General features: G+C 43.0%; 2 long non-coding RNA genes across 3 annotated transcripts; both read left to right on the top strand.

Annotated features, from left to right (window-relative positions):
• Positions 1–442: 442 nt before the first annotated feature.
• On the top strand, positions 443–5,034 carry LOC144135273 (uncharacterized). The gene is made up of 3 exons (XR_013315426.1): positions 443–549; positions 646–753; positions 4,995–5,034. It is a non-coding gene; the product is annotated as an uncharacterized LOC144135273 (long non-coding RNA).
• Positions 5,035–5,698: 664 nt separating this feature from the next.
• LOC144133018 (uncharacterized) lies at positions 5,699–15,882 on the top strand. Of its 2 annotated transcripts, XR_013314960.1 has the most exons (5): positions 5,699–5,836; positions 7,326–7,358; positions 10,459–10,509; positions 13,957–13,992; positions 15,728–15,882. It is a non-coding gene; the product is annotated as an uncharacterized LOC144133018 (long non-coding RNA). The 2 variants fall into 2 exon arrangements; XR_013314961.1 differs by lacking the exon at positions 7,326–7,358 and having other exon boundaries at positions 5,700–5,836.
• Positions 15,883–16,421: the final 539 nt, after the last annotated feature.

Raw genomic sequence — 16,421 nt, 5'->3', positions numbered from 1 at the left:
GTAGAGCACCGGATGCGAAATTCGGAAGCCATGAGGTCGGATCCCCTCGGCGGCATATGGCCGTTTCCCTTCTACTTTGTAGTCAATTACCATTGAGCCGCAAAATAAGAGTACTATATTTTGATTGAACAGCGCCACAAACTAAAAGAGAGAGAAACATGCCTATTTGCTTCTCTTTGTTACGGCCACTTTGCCTTTCTTAATTAGAGTCTCATGACGTGACCTTCACTTGCCTACTCTTGTTTGCTCGTCAGAGGTTGCGAAATTTTTGTATCCGTCAGACCAAGAACGCGAATCAAACATTTTGCTTTTCTGAAAAAAAAGCAGAATCTATCCCTGCCTTCAGTAGGCTTCTATCATTCACAATAAAACAAGATAAGGAGCCGACAATTGTTTCAAATAATCTGCCTCATAGAGTAGAAAAATCCCAGAATAAAACGACAGCAGAATACATGAAACGAGACAAGTGCCTTCGTTCGTGGCAACTTTTTGTCAAATTACATCTATTTTCAAACGGGCCGAGGCGACTAAGTCTTCGTTGCCGTGCTGGTGAGATTGTCCCTTATTTATATGCAGAATTGTTTCAGCACTCGCACAACTGAATTAATGCTTGACATCATTTCTGACCTTTCTGATAAATATCAGATGAAAGCGCACAGCCGTCTCGACTATGGCAATTGCCGGGGGAGCTACGTCCATGTTTCCATCCAACAGAGGCCTACGCAAAATTTCAAAACTGGCTGACATTTCAAAGTAAGTGATATGTGCATATCCGATTTCACGCTGCACACAAACTTCGGTTCCATCTTCGACGCAGCACAATTAGATCAACTCGACTGAATAGGCGCTTGTTCGAAATGTCAAGCGCAAGAAGGATTCATAGCCCTCTTTGAGAAGATTAGGCGCAGCTCAATGAAAATATAGGACATGTTGCCACGTGAACAAATCACTCACTTGACACAACTACTAGGAAACGAAATGCCTCTGTTGCGCGGCCTTACCTCACTTCACGGAACACGCCCTTAAACGGCAATTGCAAAGGTTTTTTTTTGAACATTTCTGTTGTAAAGCACATCATGTTTGTCATATTCTCTCCCCGGGGCAAAGTATATAGAAACAACAGTATAAATATTTTATAACTGAAAAAGTGAGAAATCACAACTCGGTCTGCGCCATACAATGACCCCACGTTAGATGAAACCATGAGGGCACGGTTGCAGTCCATGGTCAATATATATGGGCTGCGAACACGAAGCTCGCATACGGTATGAAACCAAATGCCACTGACATCAGTAAGGCCGCGAACTTGAAGCGCCAAAATAAAATTTGAGGATAATCACAAATAGGATAAAGATAATTGATTGCATAATTGTAATTAGTAATGATTTTAAACACAATTTTATTTGCTTGTCTAAAAATGTTTTAATTCTGCGCATTTGGTTGGAAAGTACGTTTTAAAATAAAATGGTATGTATGTTCGAGTTCCCTCACAGTAGCAGCTAACGGCTCATATTCTATACACCCTGACAACTTTGCTGCATGCTCGCCGCTAACTCGCTAGCTTCCGATACTGCCGGCCTTGGCCGTCGTGTCTCGTCATCTCATGACTTCGCTGAGTGGAGCTGCTCGCCTGTTATCAGCGTTGATTTCAAGCCCCTTGTTACTTTCTGTCCTAGTGCTACGTTCAAGTCGACTACGTGCGCACGCTTGTTTTTTTTGTCATACCAGCCACAGTTATAGTCACAGTTTTGATGCTAATGCCTTTGGAAAGACGGTGTCGCTCGAGCCGAAGTGCACACAGCACGCGAACTGATGCTACTTAGGAAAGCGTCAAAGTGAGACCTGACCTGCTGACATCACATTGTAACGGTAGGGTTTTACACTCAATTTTGGTACTAGGGTATGCCGCCTCCACTGAGGATGTACACCAGCCAAAAATTTCTACCCTCTGTGTTCTAAACATCAGCCCTAATTTCGCCGCGAGAGTGCACTGCAATTTACACCACACTTATGCATTTAGGCACAGGAGAAAACTAGCTCGTTCGCTGCTGGAGCAAAGTTTAATCTGTCTCATGCGTTTGTCAGCAACCTCCTGTTGCGTAACTAATTCGAGCTGAGAGCGTTAGGGTTTTGAAGTAATAAATGGGCTTCAACTCAAATTTTGCACTCGTCTTTTTTTCTGTGAGGTAAACTCAGTTGGGACAGTTCTGTCACAACTGAGGTAAACTCAGTTGGGACAGTTCTGTCACAACCCATTACTCGCAACGTCTCTCAAACGAACTTGTTTTAAACTAGCAGCTATAACTATACCTAAAACTATACCTCTCGGGCATAAAGAAAAGTGGTTAGGCTTGTTGGTGCGTTAACAACTTGAACTTAAGCGCGACGCTCCAGGAGAGGACGAAACAAGAACATGAAACGAGTGCGGACGACTAGAAATAGCGTCGGTTTTCCGCGCTCGTCGTGCCTTCTTTGTCTTTGTCTGGTGAGTCGCGCTTAAAACCTCGGGACGGTCGAAGATTCACTTCTCCCGCCAAAAATTGTGCCTATGACGTCACAAGTTTGTTTTTAATTAGAACATTATAGTTTAGTTGTTCGCAGACTTCAAAGAGGCCACTGGCTATGCACATTAAGCCGGCATGTTTTGAACGTATGAGCTTCTATGCAAGTAGCTGTACCACTCTACTTCTACCTCGCATTGTCTTTGAACCCATTATATGCTTGTGGACTGGGTGCACCGGCGACTGTAAGTTGTAGCGTTGGTAATCATTTGTCTGATATAACTCAAAGCTGGCTCAAAATTTTGTTCTTTACGAAACACAAAGCAAATTACGTCGAGAAAGTGAACTCTCCTCTTGCACGCGGAAGGTTGCAAGTAGAAATAGACCTAATTGATGCTAATTAAACAGACAAATAAAAGGTCACATCTGCTGCAAAAAAAGACATTGTGCAATTTCCAGTTCCCTTCATCAAGGTAGAAAAACAATGGTGTAGCCCTCTGAGAATCTAGCACCCCCGATATCCAACGCGGAGTAAGCTCACGTTTTCTCGCAGGTTGCCTTGAAAATTGATTTGAAGAACCACGTTGCGAATACAAAAGAGACAAACACAGGAAAAGGCCAAAAAGACGGACAGAGCCCAACGAAAGATAGAAAGAGCGTCTTCTTGGCCTTTTCCTGTGTCTCTTTTGAATGCGCAACGTTGTTCAACAAAGAAATGCACCAACTAGCCCAACAAGAAGTTCTTCTAAACTACTTGAAAATTGAACATCAGAACCAGATGAAGCTGGTGTTGCTGGTAGCAATACCAAGACTGAGGTGTAGGATGCGGCTACCCGGCGAACCTTTGTCACCATGTCGTGCTACAAGTAATATTATCTACAAACTGAATGTGAACTCTTTTCGCTGTGGCACCATATACTATAGGTGATCATTTGTTTATGTATGTTGTAGTTAAGCATTTAATTGCATCTATTATCGACGCCAACAAGTTTGGCACCAAAATAAAATGAAGGGCTACTTTTCACTGCTTTTCACGTCGGCTCGAGCGCATTCCTTAGCTATCGAACGGCAACTCTGAATGAGACAAGAGAAATAGACTTGGCGAGCTTGTTAAGGTCCATGTATTGCGGTATCCCAGTACATAGCCCTCTTCCTTCTTACACAAGGAAATTTTGTGGGGCCTCAGTAACATAAATTTAGGCGGATGTTCTCTTGACAGCAGTTCGTGCTGCGTAAGAAACTCTCTGCTTACTTTTGATTACTTCTCACAAAAAATATTTATTTCATCTAAGCTTACTGGTTTAGCGCATTAATCAGCAAAAGCTTATTGGCATTGGCTGCCGAAAGGTCTGAAGTGGCAGGCACATTCTGACGTTTCACGGGCAACTCTGCGGTTAGACGTTTTAGGGGCTTCTTTTGGCATCTATACGCTCAAGTGCATACTCGACCTTCTACCGCTTGCGGTCTGGGACGCGATTGCGATCCCGCCGCACTTCGCGGACTCCAGAGCCCGCTCGTTGGAAGCAAATGCCCTAGTTAAGAGTGTTGTCTCATTGGCAATCCAAACCTTCAGCTGGTTTTGAGGAAAACAACGGCGTTTATCTGGTACCTTGAGTCTGTAGGGATCTTTGTAGTGCTTTGAGGTGGTGTAGACCTAACTCGTTACGCGTAACGCGTTACACAGCGGCCGTTGTGCCCGCTAAATTTCTTCTACTAACTGGCTGGAACAAACCTATTATAGATTGCGCTTTAAAAAACCACGAACGGGGAAACGGATGAGAGGGCACGATATATTTTATTGGCCGCCATTTTAGATTCGAGAAACCCAAACTATGCCGCCATTTCGTCCCCTGATGTCATACTCACATAATTCAACCTCTATCCACCATAGTAGACCGTGACGTGATGACTGGCACGCCCCAGGTAGTTTCTACAATGCTATTGTAGATGGCGCTACAAGTCTCAATGAGAGATGTGCTCTTTTCTGGTAGCTGCCACAGATGACGCTGTGATCTCAGGGTGGTAGCAGACCCCACGAAATCTCGAAACCTGATGAAAAAGAGCTAATGCTCTCAAAACCTAAACTTTTGACTCCCATAAGAGGTTTAAGGACGGAACGCACCTCTCCGCGCCATAAGAATGCTTGCGTGAGAAAACAAAAATAAAAGCATTGTTCGTCATCGTCTTTGCCTGAGAGGGTATGGTTTACAGAAATTTTTTACCCGGGGGAGACATTGAACGTTCATTTTTATGTGTAAGTCCTCGAGCAGTTGATAATTGGCGCTCATCGCATCCTAAAGAAGATAACCGATAGATGCATTCTCTACGGCAACAATGGGCCGATGCATACGTGGCTACTTTTGAGTTTCTGGCGGAGCATAACGTGCTACCGTGGCCTCACCCTCCCAGCAGTCGTTTTGTGGTTCGGCCCCTGCCGCCTCTTAATTTTTCTCTCTCACGGGATACAAAACCATAAAGCGCACCATTTTGCAGTGCCTGGAGGAGATTGCAGTTGAAGGTCTTCAGGGGGCGTACTATGAGTCTAAAAAGTGCCGGCAAAGGTGCGTTTCAAAAGAAAGATGCCATTTTGAGGATATTTAAGCCATTTTGTGCATGTCTTTGAGACTGTTTTTATGACTATAACTCGGTCTCTTTTTTGGACAGCTTTTGTATTTCAAGTGCGTTGCTAGGTGGTATTCTGAGGGCTAAAAGAAGTAAATTTGAAATACGTGCGGAAATCGCACTGAAAAACGCGACTTTTTGTTGGTATTACAGCACTTGTCAATCGAATATTGATAACTTTCTCTTTGCCTACGGTTTAACAACACAAAGTTCTGACTCTCAATGCTAAGACTGACAACGATTCGAAAGAAAAACCACTGTCCGGAATAAACCAGATACACATTATTCAGAGGCATTACTAGTGGAAGTTCATGCATAAAAGCTCCGTGAACGATGTTTTGCTTCATTTATTTTGTCCTATGAATTTCACGCTAGACAAGCTTTCCGAGAAACTTATTCATGATGGAATCACGAACGGAGGCGCTTGGAAATTAGTGCGAACATATTTATTATTCAACATTCAAAGAAGAGGCATGTTATTTTCATGTTGTAGGCAACTGCATATTGAGTGTTTTAAGCAATGTCTTGTCAAGATGGCAAAAAAATCTTAAACATAAATTCAGTACTCACGCATATATAAAAGGCAGCGTAAGGCACATCGAAAAGTGTGATTCCATCGCTTCACTGCCTCGTCTTACCGAAGATGGCCACGATGCGCATTGTCCTTTTTGTGTTCCTTTCTTGCTGCCTGGTCGCCATGGTATTCGCCCGAGGTAAACAATATTTGTTATTACTGGGCTCAGTATGTGAGGCGCAGCGTTTGCTGTGTGGGTTGTTCAGAAAACGAAATCTATGCCACAGCGATAAGATTACGGTCCGTAGGCTGCTGTCCATAACTGTTTTATTTCATATCAGTCGTGCACCTAATGTTCTTGCCTAGGCTAAGTTTTTACAACAAAATGTGCATGTGGAAACTTTTTCAATGCAAAAAAAGGCCAAGAAGTGCTTACTTAACCTGACCTAAACGAAAAAAATTACGTTAACCTCATACAATAAATAATGAAACATTTGTGTAAGTCTTTAAACATCGACTCCTGTGGCCCTAACTGCTGCCAGTTCGTCTACATCAAAGAAAATCGCTGAAAATGACAATGTTTTTACACATCCTATACCCCCTTGTGTATTTTTTGTGACACTTTATTTGAAATGTAATGCTCCAATTTACTGAGTGCCTTAACATGACCGCCACGTGGGCATTTTTCAAGCACTGCCAATTACTTCCGCACCATTCACTTCATTCGAAAGTGCACCTAGAATAATGTAGACACAGGTAACCACTTGCTTAGCACAAAGAGAACAGTTTTTATTGGGCTAGTTCGTATTCCATGGTGTAAGTCAAAACAGCTCACACAGCCGAGGATGGACACTGAGCAAGCGCTGTGTGTTTGTCTTCTTCGCTGTCCATCCTCGCCTGTGTGCTCTTTTTGAACTTACACCTTGGCCGTCTTATAAATGGACCTCTTATAGCTACAATAAAAAAAAACAGGCATGGCCTCGACTAGCCGGTTATGCAAACGAACAGTGGATACCTGTCGGCGCCCCACCTGCTTCTGCGGTTTTCGCGTCCGATTTTGTTCGTTACCATCAGTAGTAGCGCTCTAATAAAAATAAAAATAGAAACCCAACCCGCCTCATTTGTATTTTCACCTAAAGACAGTATTTCGCGCGGGTTACTGAAGCCAGGTTGCACTGCAACACCATTCGAAACTCTAACCGCAATGTCAATTTTGGTCTCTAAGTGAGGAGCGTGAATCAAATGTGTTTTTTAAATGAAATTTCTTCTCCAACAAATATGGATTTGAAAACTTAGATATGTCAACATGTGCAGTATGAGTGAACCAATTTAATTGATGCAAAGATTCCGCACGAATCTCTGCAATTTCTCTCTAACAGAGAATGTAGCTTCTAATCTCTGAAAATCTGAAAGCCCCGGTTGAAGAATTGCTGTCACTGAAAGGTCAGTTACATATTCAGCTGACATCTGAACAATCCCCTTTTGCATCTGTGCCACTGAGTGAACTCCTGAGAATATAAATGTCTTCCTGAGTTTAGAAACGGGAGAGCAGAGAGTTAATTTCTTCTAGAAGAAAACATGTTTGCTTCTTTCCTTCTGCGGGGACATTAAGCCAAGCAATGCATAATTATGCAGTATTAAGCCAAGCAATGCACAAAAAAAATGCGTTTTCTTTTTTACACTTGCAGGAGAGCTGGGGCATCCAATAAAAGGTCGTCCAGGTAATCAAATCTTTGTCGACTATTGTCTACGTAACTAGTAGGTGTACCACCATGCAGAACTAAAAAGTGTCATGACATGCAACCATGTCAGTATTTTGTTAAACATCTATTAGAATAATGCTTTTATTATGCAAAGTGAATTTTTTACACCTTCGCTCTAACAGGAGGTCCCGGTGCTGTCTTGAGCTAGGGGAGCCTCTTCTGTATTTCCCTTATGTAACAAGTTTCGATATACTAATAAGCAGTTGATTTGCATTTATTTTGAAAAGATATTCACCTAAAGTGTTTTGTAATTCTTCCCGGCTTTTGTCAATCCTGAACACGCGAATGTTTAAAATTTAGGTTCGCGTTCAGCTCGGGAAACGTTGCATGTAATACTATTTTTTTCATAATTCTTGGGTTCAACAAAAACGTTTTTAAAACGAGTCTCACTTGCTGTAGCCCTCTTTTTTGTGCCACACAAGCTTCTGAATATAGAACACCAGTTTTGACACACTGATATATGAAAGAAAGAAAGATTTCAACTGTACCGGACTGTAGGCATATTTCATTAGCACATTCTTTAAGTTCTAGCGATCTACAATAATTATAATTACTCTAAGCGGTAATTAAAAAAGTAACAAGCGCGACAACCATTCTGCTATACCCCGTACGCAATTTGCTTATAGCGTGCCGCATTAATCCCAGTGCCATCAGGCCCTCTGTAGTGAAGATTTCGAACTGCTGGTCCGACTTAGCGGGATGGCAGTCTCATTTTACCTACGTTACGAGACGCTGCAGAGTTTAAGGATTTCTTTGAGAGATATGCTGGTAAAAGTACCCTGGGTGTATATTTTCTAAGAGGCCATTTATTTTCCTACAAAAACTTGGTTTCTGGAAGCCGCTGTAGCTCAGTGGTTACGGCACTCGGCTGCTGACCCGAAAGACGCGGGTTCGACCGCCAGCCACGGCTGTCGAAAGTCACCAGATCCTCTTGGACACGCAGCGAGCCTGGATGAGTCAAAATGGTTACGCTGTAGAATTTCGCAGTACTACTGACACCCGTTATCTTTTCGAGACTTCACGAACGCCGTTAAACCTCAGCAAGCCTGTTAACGGCTATAGTTAATGAGCGTTTACCGTTCCAAAGCGACGAAGGCTATGAGGGACGCCGTAGTGGAGGGCTCCGGAATAATTTTGACCACCTGAGGATCCTTATTCTGCACTGACATCGCACAGTACATGGGCCTCTAGAATATCGCCTCCATCTAATTTCGGCGGCCGCGGCCGGGATCGAACCCGCGTAATTCGGGTCAGTAGTCGAGTGCCATAACCATTGGGCCTCCGCGGCAGCACCCGCCTGTCAAAGGCGTCTTTGTGCTCTGACACTCGTCTTTGTTCGAGTGTATAGTGCTTCGACAATCCAGGAGGAGGAGGAGAAGGATTTTAATGGAACAGGAGAGGTCTGCCTGGTTGTGGGCCTGCGATACTACCTCAGCCGACAATCGAATAAATTTATGAAAATAAATGGCATCATTTGCATGCTTCTTCGAGAAACAGTGGGACGTCTTCTCTGACGCCATATGTCACTAGAAGTTTCGATGACTGGCAGAGTACGAAATGTATCGAGAAATACCTGTCTTTAAAAAATACGTCCCCTTGGCGACGTCTATTTCACCAGCGGAGATATTCACTGCTGCTGCGTGTTGCTTTTTTTCAAAGAGTTAACGCGCCCACGAGGAATTAGCGCGTCAAGCTAATGAAAAATGTGCAACCTAGTAGCCCCCATCGCTGCTTTTTGTGTTGACGTTGATGTACAAATCCGCAAACAATAACTTTGGACATGCGGCAGGTAAATGCAAGTTCATGCGGAACATGGCTGTACCAGTGTGTGCTGGATGATAATGCAGCCTATTATGGCAACCAGCGCCATTTTCAGTCTGGCAAGTGCGAAGTGCGGCACGTTTTCCTAGGCGCTAGAACGAATTTTGCCTGATACCATAGGCATCCCTTAGGAGGATACCTCTATAATGCCCTCTGGCCCAAGAGTGTAACTGAGATAAATAAATATATAAATGAATTGACACAACCTAAACCTTTAAATTCTCATATTATAAAGAAAGCACAGTAAAATAAATTAATGCCTCTACATAGCGCCAGGTTGTGGGCGCACATTCAAAATTTGTTATAAAAGCTATGTTGGCGCCGCTGTTGTTAAGTCCGCATGCGGCTAATTCTAAACAGTAAGCGTGTTGTCAATTTTGCGCAGCTCGAAGGCCCAGCTCCAAACTAACTCGAACACCCTGGGAAGAGGAAAATTTTAATCCAACAAATACTTCCTACTCTTCCAAAAATGGTCTCACAAAATGGAAAACCAAAGTTGTTGAAAGCTATAGTTAGAAATTCATTTTTTCGCCCTCTTTTCATCCACACTTTTTCTTCGCATGAAAATCAGTTATTTTTTTATCGTGAAGCGCAGGTTACTGAAAATGTGTTGGCATAAATCTTTGAATACAAGCTTCCTGTAAAGATGGGTGCGCATCCTGCTAACTAAATTTCGGCAATTTGCGACACTGGGCTATTAAGTTTCGAACATCATTTCCCGTAATGTCGGTTGCCGCTGCCTCCTGATTAACAACAACACACAGCATGCCACAAATGGCAACGCAGTTATTCCAATGCTGATCGAATGGCTCTATCATGCGTCTGATTGGAACGATGTTCCTTTTTGGAAAACCAGAAACCTGGTTTTCTTGCTGAGAAAAAAGAATTTTCTATCTAGTTAAGACTTGTTAAAATAGTAACATTCATGGTGTGGAGAATTTGACGTCGTGCAGCTCATTATCGCCAGCCTCATATTCCCAAAGCGTGGTATCTGGCGCCCGACGAGCTATGTTGCGTTGCGATACGTGAAAGAATATTTTCCACCCTCCGAGCCCATACAGTGTTCGATAGCTCAAAAACATGTACTAGTGATTTACAGATTGAAAAATGCACGCATATCACTTCGCGCAACCGTTTTAGCACTAAATTAGGGACTCCTGCAGTGAAACAAAAACGTAACATTTACAGGACATAGATTTTAATGAAGAACTCCCTCTCTCTTTCCTTATTTTTACAGGTCGTCGTCCACCAAAGTATCCGCACGATCACGACCGTCCGAATCGTCGTGGTAAGTGTATGCCCTTTTTCTTTAATTATGTAGTATTGACGCGTCAAAGGAGTAAATAAAAAAAAAGGAGTAAAGGAGTTGTTTAACTCCTTCAAAGTAACTCGTAGAACAGTAATTAAAATAATGGCTTTTTCAACTTATCAAATAATTTTTTTTCTTTAGAAATCCTGGCAGATACGTCTATGCGGTCTATTCTGGTGTGAATTACTGCATGGCGGACCTTATTTACACAAGAGAGTCTAATGAAAAGACAATTAACGAAAACTAACTTTTTATTTGTAGTGTTAGCACACAATTTTATATAGAGAAATCTTTGACCGGCTTTACAGAAGGAAACGGAACGGCCATGTTATGAACATGCAAATTGGGAAAGGCACTTTGAGTTCTGAAAAGCAATTTTTTTATGTTTGTTATCCCGGAGCTTGTTACCGATTCTTAAATACAGAACTGTGCTTGCCTGCAGTTTTGACGCCTTCAATTTCGCAATACAATCTTCCACCATGTAACTAAAAATAAAAAGGGAATTAGTAACTTTACTTCAATTTTAGTTGCTGCATTGCACTTTATCGCATAATCTCCCCTCCACGTCATATTAAGCTACATACACTTTACCGAAATATCTCTCACGTCTTTTTAAAGAAAAATCTTTAATGAATGATTTGTAACACACTGCATAATGAATTCATGCATAAACAGAGGGAAACATGAGAATTTTGCTGTAGTGCAGGAGAATTTCTCCAAGCTCGATCTATCAGCCGCCTCGGTGGCTCAGTGGTTAGAGCGCTCGGCTACTGATCCGGAGTTCCCGGGCTCGATCCCGGCCACTGAAGTCGCATTTCGATGGCGGCGGAATGACAGAGGCCCGTGTACTGTGCGATGTCAGTGCGCGTTAGAGAACCCCAGGTGGTCGAAATTTCCGGAGCCCTTCACTACGGCGTCCCTCATAACTTGAGTCGCTTGGGGACGTTAAACCACCCATAAACTACAAAGCTCGATCCCACCATATCTGTGTCGTAATTAGGAAACACTGAGCCACAGAACGGTCTAGACGGCACTCGGGCATGCTTAGTTTAGCCCGACAACCAATGACTGGTGGTTGTATCTGGTCAGTCAGTCTTTGCAGTGTTTTACTGATAGCACCGAAGGTCTTTTAAATTTGCATTGTTCAGTTTCGGACTACAGCAAACGCTCCTAGATGATCGCGACAGATCGATTGAATGCATCAGCATTTGACGCTTAGACATGCTCTGTGGTATTAAGTTCGCTTACATATCTACTCATGTCCCTCTAATTTTATGACGCATATTTCTTTTAGGAATCTCTTTTTCTTTGTCCTGTTCGCTCCTCCTCACCGTGCTGCTTTCCTTTCCAGCTTCCTCCTCTCCACTTACTAAACTACGCAGCTGCTGGCTTACTTTTCTTAGCCTGCATCGCTCTTCCTCAGCACATTGTGCTCTTTTCCAACTTTTTCCGCGTTTCATGGTTTATGGTTTACGTGGGTTTAACGTCCCAAATCGACTCAGGTTTTGGGGGACGCCGTAGTGAAAGGCTCCGGAAAATTCGACCTCCTGAGGTTCTTTATCGTGCACTGAAATTGCACAATACACGGGCCTCCAGAATTTCGCCTCCATCGAAATTCGACCGCGGCGGCCAGGATCAAACCTCCGCCTTTCAGGCCAGCAGCCGAACGCATAACCACTCAGCCACCGCGACGGCTGTCCGCATTTCGATGGAGGCGAAACGCTAAGGTGCCCGCGGGATGTGCGATGTCAGTGCACGTTAAAGACCCCCAAGTGATCGAAGTTATTCCGGAGCCTTCCACTACGGCACCTCTTTCTTCCTTTCTTCTCTCGGTTCCTCCTTTATCCTTTATCCCTTCCCTTACAGCGCGGTTCAGGTATCTCCAAGTCGTGGGAAAGATACTCTGCCATTTCCGTTCCACAAAAAACAATTTTTTTTCTCCTTTCTCTTTGGTGCGCCGCGAGGAGTTAATACTTCGCGGCTGGACCTACTGTCTTATCTCTCAGTCTATTATACTGTCCTCCTTTCTAAAGTCTGCCAGGTAATGGTTACAGCCGGTGGAGGGCCCCTGTTTGCTCCTGCGCTGAGCCTTCTAATACTGATGCACTAAAGATCTAAAATTGCTATCGCATTTTCGATCGGCAAGCTAACAGCTATTGTCGCTCGTTTGAGGCGACGATGCACGAGTCGACTGAAAGCAGCGCGCCTCATGTGCGAGGGTTGGTGATATTTAAACACATCGCTTATATTTATACAATGCCTACATTGCGTTATTGCTTTGATGCTGAAAGGGAAAGCCCCCAGTGTTCACGTATTTGACGCTGCGTCCTTGGTGTTTGTAACCTGTTCCTAGTTATGATTCGGCAAGAGATATGGTGAGCCATTGTAGAGGTAATGGTAAGCAAAAAAAATGGTAAGGTAAGGATACCTGTTAGAAGAATTACACGCGCGGACACAAACGAAGTAGGCTATTCTGTTATTTTATCGCACCTTTCCTATTGGAAATGAAGAAACAGTGTAGTCCGTGGGGCAGCCCAACAACGTCCACTACCAGCAAGCACATGCCATTGGTGAAAATTTCAATTAGGCAAGGCGCAAAAACATTCGAAATCACATAATGCTGCCTTTGCTTTTGTCCACATCTGTACGTGATTGAGTTTATGCGTAAGTCGGCATGACATTGATTTTTTTCTTTAGCAGCGGAGTTTTCTTACAAATATTCAAAAATAACCGTAAGAGTTAGTACTGTTTAAGAGTAAACTGAGGCAATCTTCTCCAGCCTCTGATATACGCCTAGTAGTGCAGAGAGTCACTTGCTGATTATGACAACTGAGGGAAGAATGCGAGTTGCTTGGTTTTGGCCAGGAGTTAAAATCCTTATTTTCGCAAATTGTGACGTCACGAGGACAGCGTTGGCGAAACAGTGCCATGCGTGACGGTATTTTACCCATTCAAGGTGTGGCTGAAAGCTCGTCTTTCGAGACACTCACGCTTAGAATGTGAGCGCCAGGACAAGCGAAGGCTTGTACCCATCGTAAGCCAGTTTGTGGTTTGCAGCTCTGGGGCTGCCGCAAGTACGTCTGTATACTAAACAGAATAGACTAATGCACTATACCTCTGTACTGTATGTATGGTACATTACTATACTCCGAAGGCAGTCAACAAATACCCTTGAATAAACTCAGCACAACGCTGAAGAGTAACAAAGTGTCAGTGTTCTGAGTAAAACACTTCATTAAATGACCCCAATTTGTGGAAAGGGACGCATTCGTGGGAACTTTATTGGACTTCAGCTTGGAGGCCACTACATCGCCTATGTCTTGGGCTCATGATGGGCATAGCTATGTTTGCCGACGCGTATATGCCAAATTCCAGTGCCAGCGACGAAGCGCTGTGCTCAATTCGTGCTGTCTTTCTTTTTTGCAGATTTTCGTCTCGGGCAGCCTCGTGACTTATCAGGCGGTTGGTATACAATTTTTTTTTCATTTCTAGCGCGAAAACACCGAAATGAATATCGTCTGAGGAATGTTAACTAATATTTTCATCCCACTGATGCAATTCATTTGTTAAACACGTAATCGCGCGTTATAAGGTCGTGTTATTCAGCATGTGCTTTCAAAAAGTCACGCAACATTTTATCGTTCAGCATTATCCCAGGTGCTTTGAGAGTTGCGGCAAAGTCTTCTCAGTTCAGCAACGTCACTTAGTTTTGGCGGTTCTTTCGAAAGAAGATCTGTCGTCATTCAAAAAAAAAAAAAGCGCACTGGTGACTTCAGTGAGGAAACAGAGTCGCTTCATGGCGCTGGCGCACCTAGAAGGAACTGACGAACGCACTACGAAGTGATCACTGAGCCATTTGGTGGCGCGTCTGGCGAGAGCAGAAGCGAATGGAGTGGGGTAAAAGAACAGGAATTAAGACAAGCAAGGCATGAAGTGTGAAGCAAGAAGGATGGAAATAAGGGAAAGCATGAAATGTCACGAAGAAAAGAGGACACAGTGATTTTTAAAAAAAATGTGACTTGAAGGACATAGACAGGAAAAAAAGAACAAAACCTCGCGCGTAGCCTGAATCCGAAAATAAAGTGCTACTAAAAAGAACTAGTAAAGAGGAAAGCGTCAAAACATCAAAGCTTCCAGAATTAGATGCAGACAAATGTCGGAAAACAAAAACAAAAATTAAATAGTATAATGATTACAGTTGCGAGACAAGTATAAGGACAAAAGGGAGCAAGAAAAGGTCAAGCATAAGCTAAAATCACAAAGGCATAAATTACAGTTATAATCGCAAAAATTTTTTAGTGAATAATTAAGATTTAGCTGATTAAAGAAAACTGCGTACTATTTATGTGGAGGGAAGCCCTAAAGTAAAACAGGAAATTTCAGACAAGTTAGTCAAAAACAGTCGTTCTCCTTGCGCCCTGTATGACGGAATCTCAAAGTATCATAAACAGAAAATATTGCTTCCTGTTGAGTAGCAGTACCTTGGTACTAGCGAATTTCTCGTGGCGTTTTTGCATCAGTTATAAGACAGATCGAAATTATACCTGTTCATGTATGCCTCAGGAATGGTGAACGCTGTTGTGCGTGCACAAAAGTTAAATAATATAATGATATAACCTCAACTTTCGCCAATCTTAATCTGTCCAAAACTTCACGTCGTGAACTTGAAGTACCTCGGAAGACCAACCTGGGTGTAGTCTTTTCATTCTCATCTGCGGCCACTACACGTCCTAATTAGATGTATTCTTTTACCACTTCCACTGCTTCGCTACTTACTATAAAAAGCTCTTTGCCAAGACTTCTAATGTGACTAATGATTTCTTTATAATATTTTTAGGCCGACAGTTCGGCGTTACCTATTAGGTCTCCGATGATGAATTTTCAGTCAGGCTCCTGAGTCACTTCTATAGGCAATGTCATGAAAAGTCGCACAGTGCTAAAGTATTTTTCATGAGCTTTTATTCCAAACTCCTCAACGCAACGGTATATTCGAATTCAAAATCTTGCTTCATTCGGGTTATGAGCGCAACGTTGCATAAACGCAGAACTATGTCACGGAATGCAAAATAGCGAAAAAAGAGGTGAACAATGGGTGAGAACTTCGAATCACGCCATTGTAATTTGGTGACGCGAGAGCTCCAGCTGCCTCAATGAGTTCATGAAATAATTTGTCAAGTCTTTTTGTTTCTTTCTTCAGGCGACTCTACAGACCTTAACTGACGTAAGAAAGTCCAAGACACCCAAAAGAAGATCCACACAATGGAATGATTCCTTTTGCTATGGTTTGAGAGCTCAGTCTACAGTTGGGGCTCTGGTGACGGCCGGGCAATATAATAAAAGTATTGCATTTTATATAGTTCGATGATTTTTCTACCCACTGTACTCCTTAGTAATCGTGCCTGTCAATACTAGGATTACAGAGTGTTTCGTGTACTCTCATTATGTATCTGGTACTTTCTGAGCGGATGAGTGAAAGGCCGGCTAAAACAAGGCGCATTTGATGATCACAATGATGAATATGTTACAATGTTGAGGGCTGCACAACGAAAAAAGCGCCATGAACAATATATCTGACTAGGAGAATGGGAAGATGACAAGACTGATCAGATATTGTGGCGCAAATAAAATAGAGAGACAAATAACTGAGAAAGTTGAAACACAGCACTGATCCCGCTCGGAAGGTTCTCCGCAGCGCGTCAATACACTCAAATGCAACGCATAAAATTTCAGCAGCAAGTCTGCGAGTATCGACGGCCGCTATCTGTTACTCTATCTCATGAAAAAACGACTTTACGTTGTACCACGATCGCTCATGTGGACCATGTACTGTGGAGGTTGGAGTATTTCGCATGAGTTAACTCTGAGTGACAGAAATGCTGAACGCTTTGAAG

The sequence above is a fragment of the Amblyomma americanum genome, chromosome 5, assembly GCF_052857255.1.
Source record: "Amblyomma americanum isolate KBUSLIRL-KWMA chromosome 5, ASM5285725v1, whole genome shotgun sequence".
Lineage (NCBI taxonomy): Eukaryota > Metazoa > Arthropoda > Arachnida > Ixodida > Ixodidae > Amblyomma > Amblyomma americanum.
The sequence above is the reverse complement of the archived record's forward strand: the minus strand, read 5'-3'. Positions and strand labels throughout refer to the sequence as shown.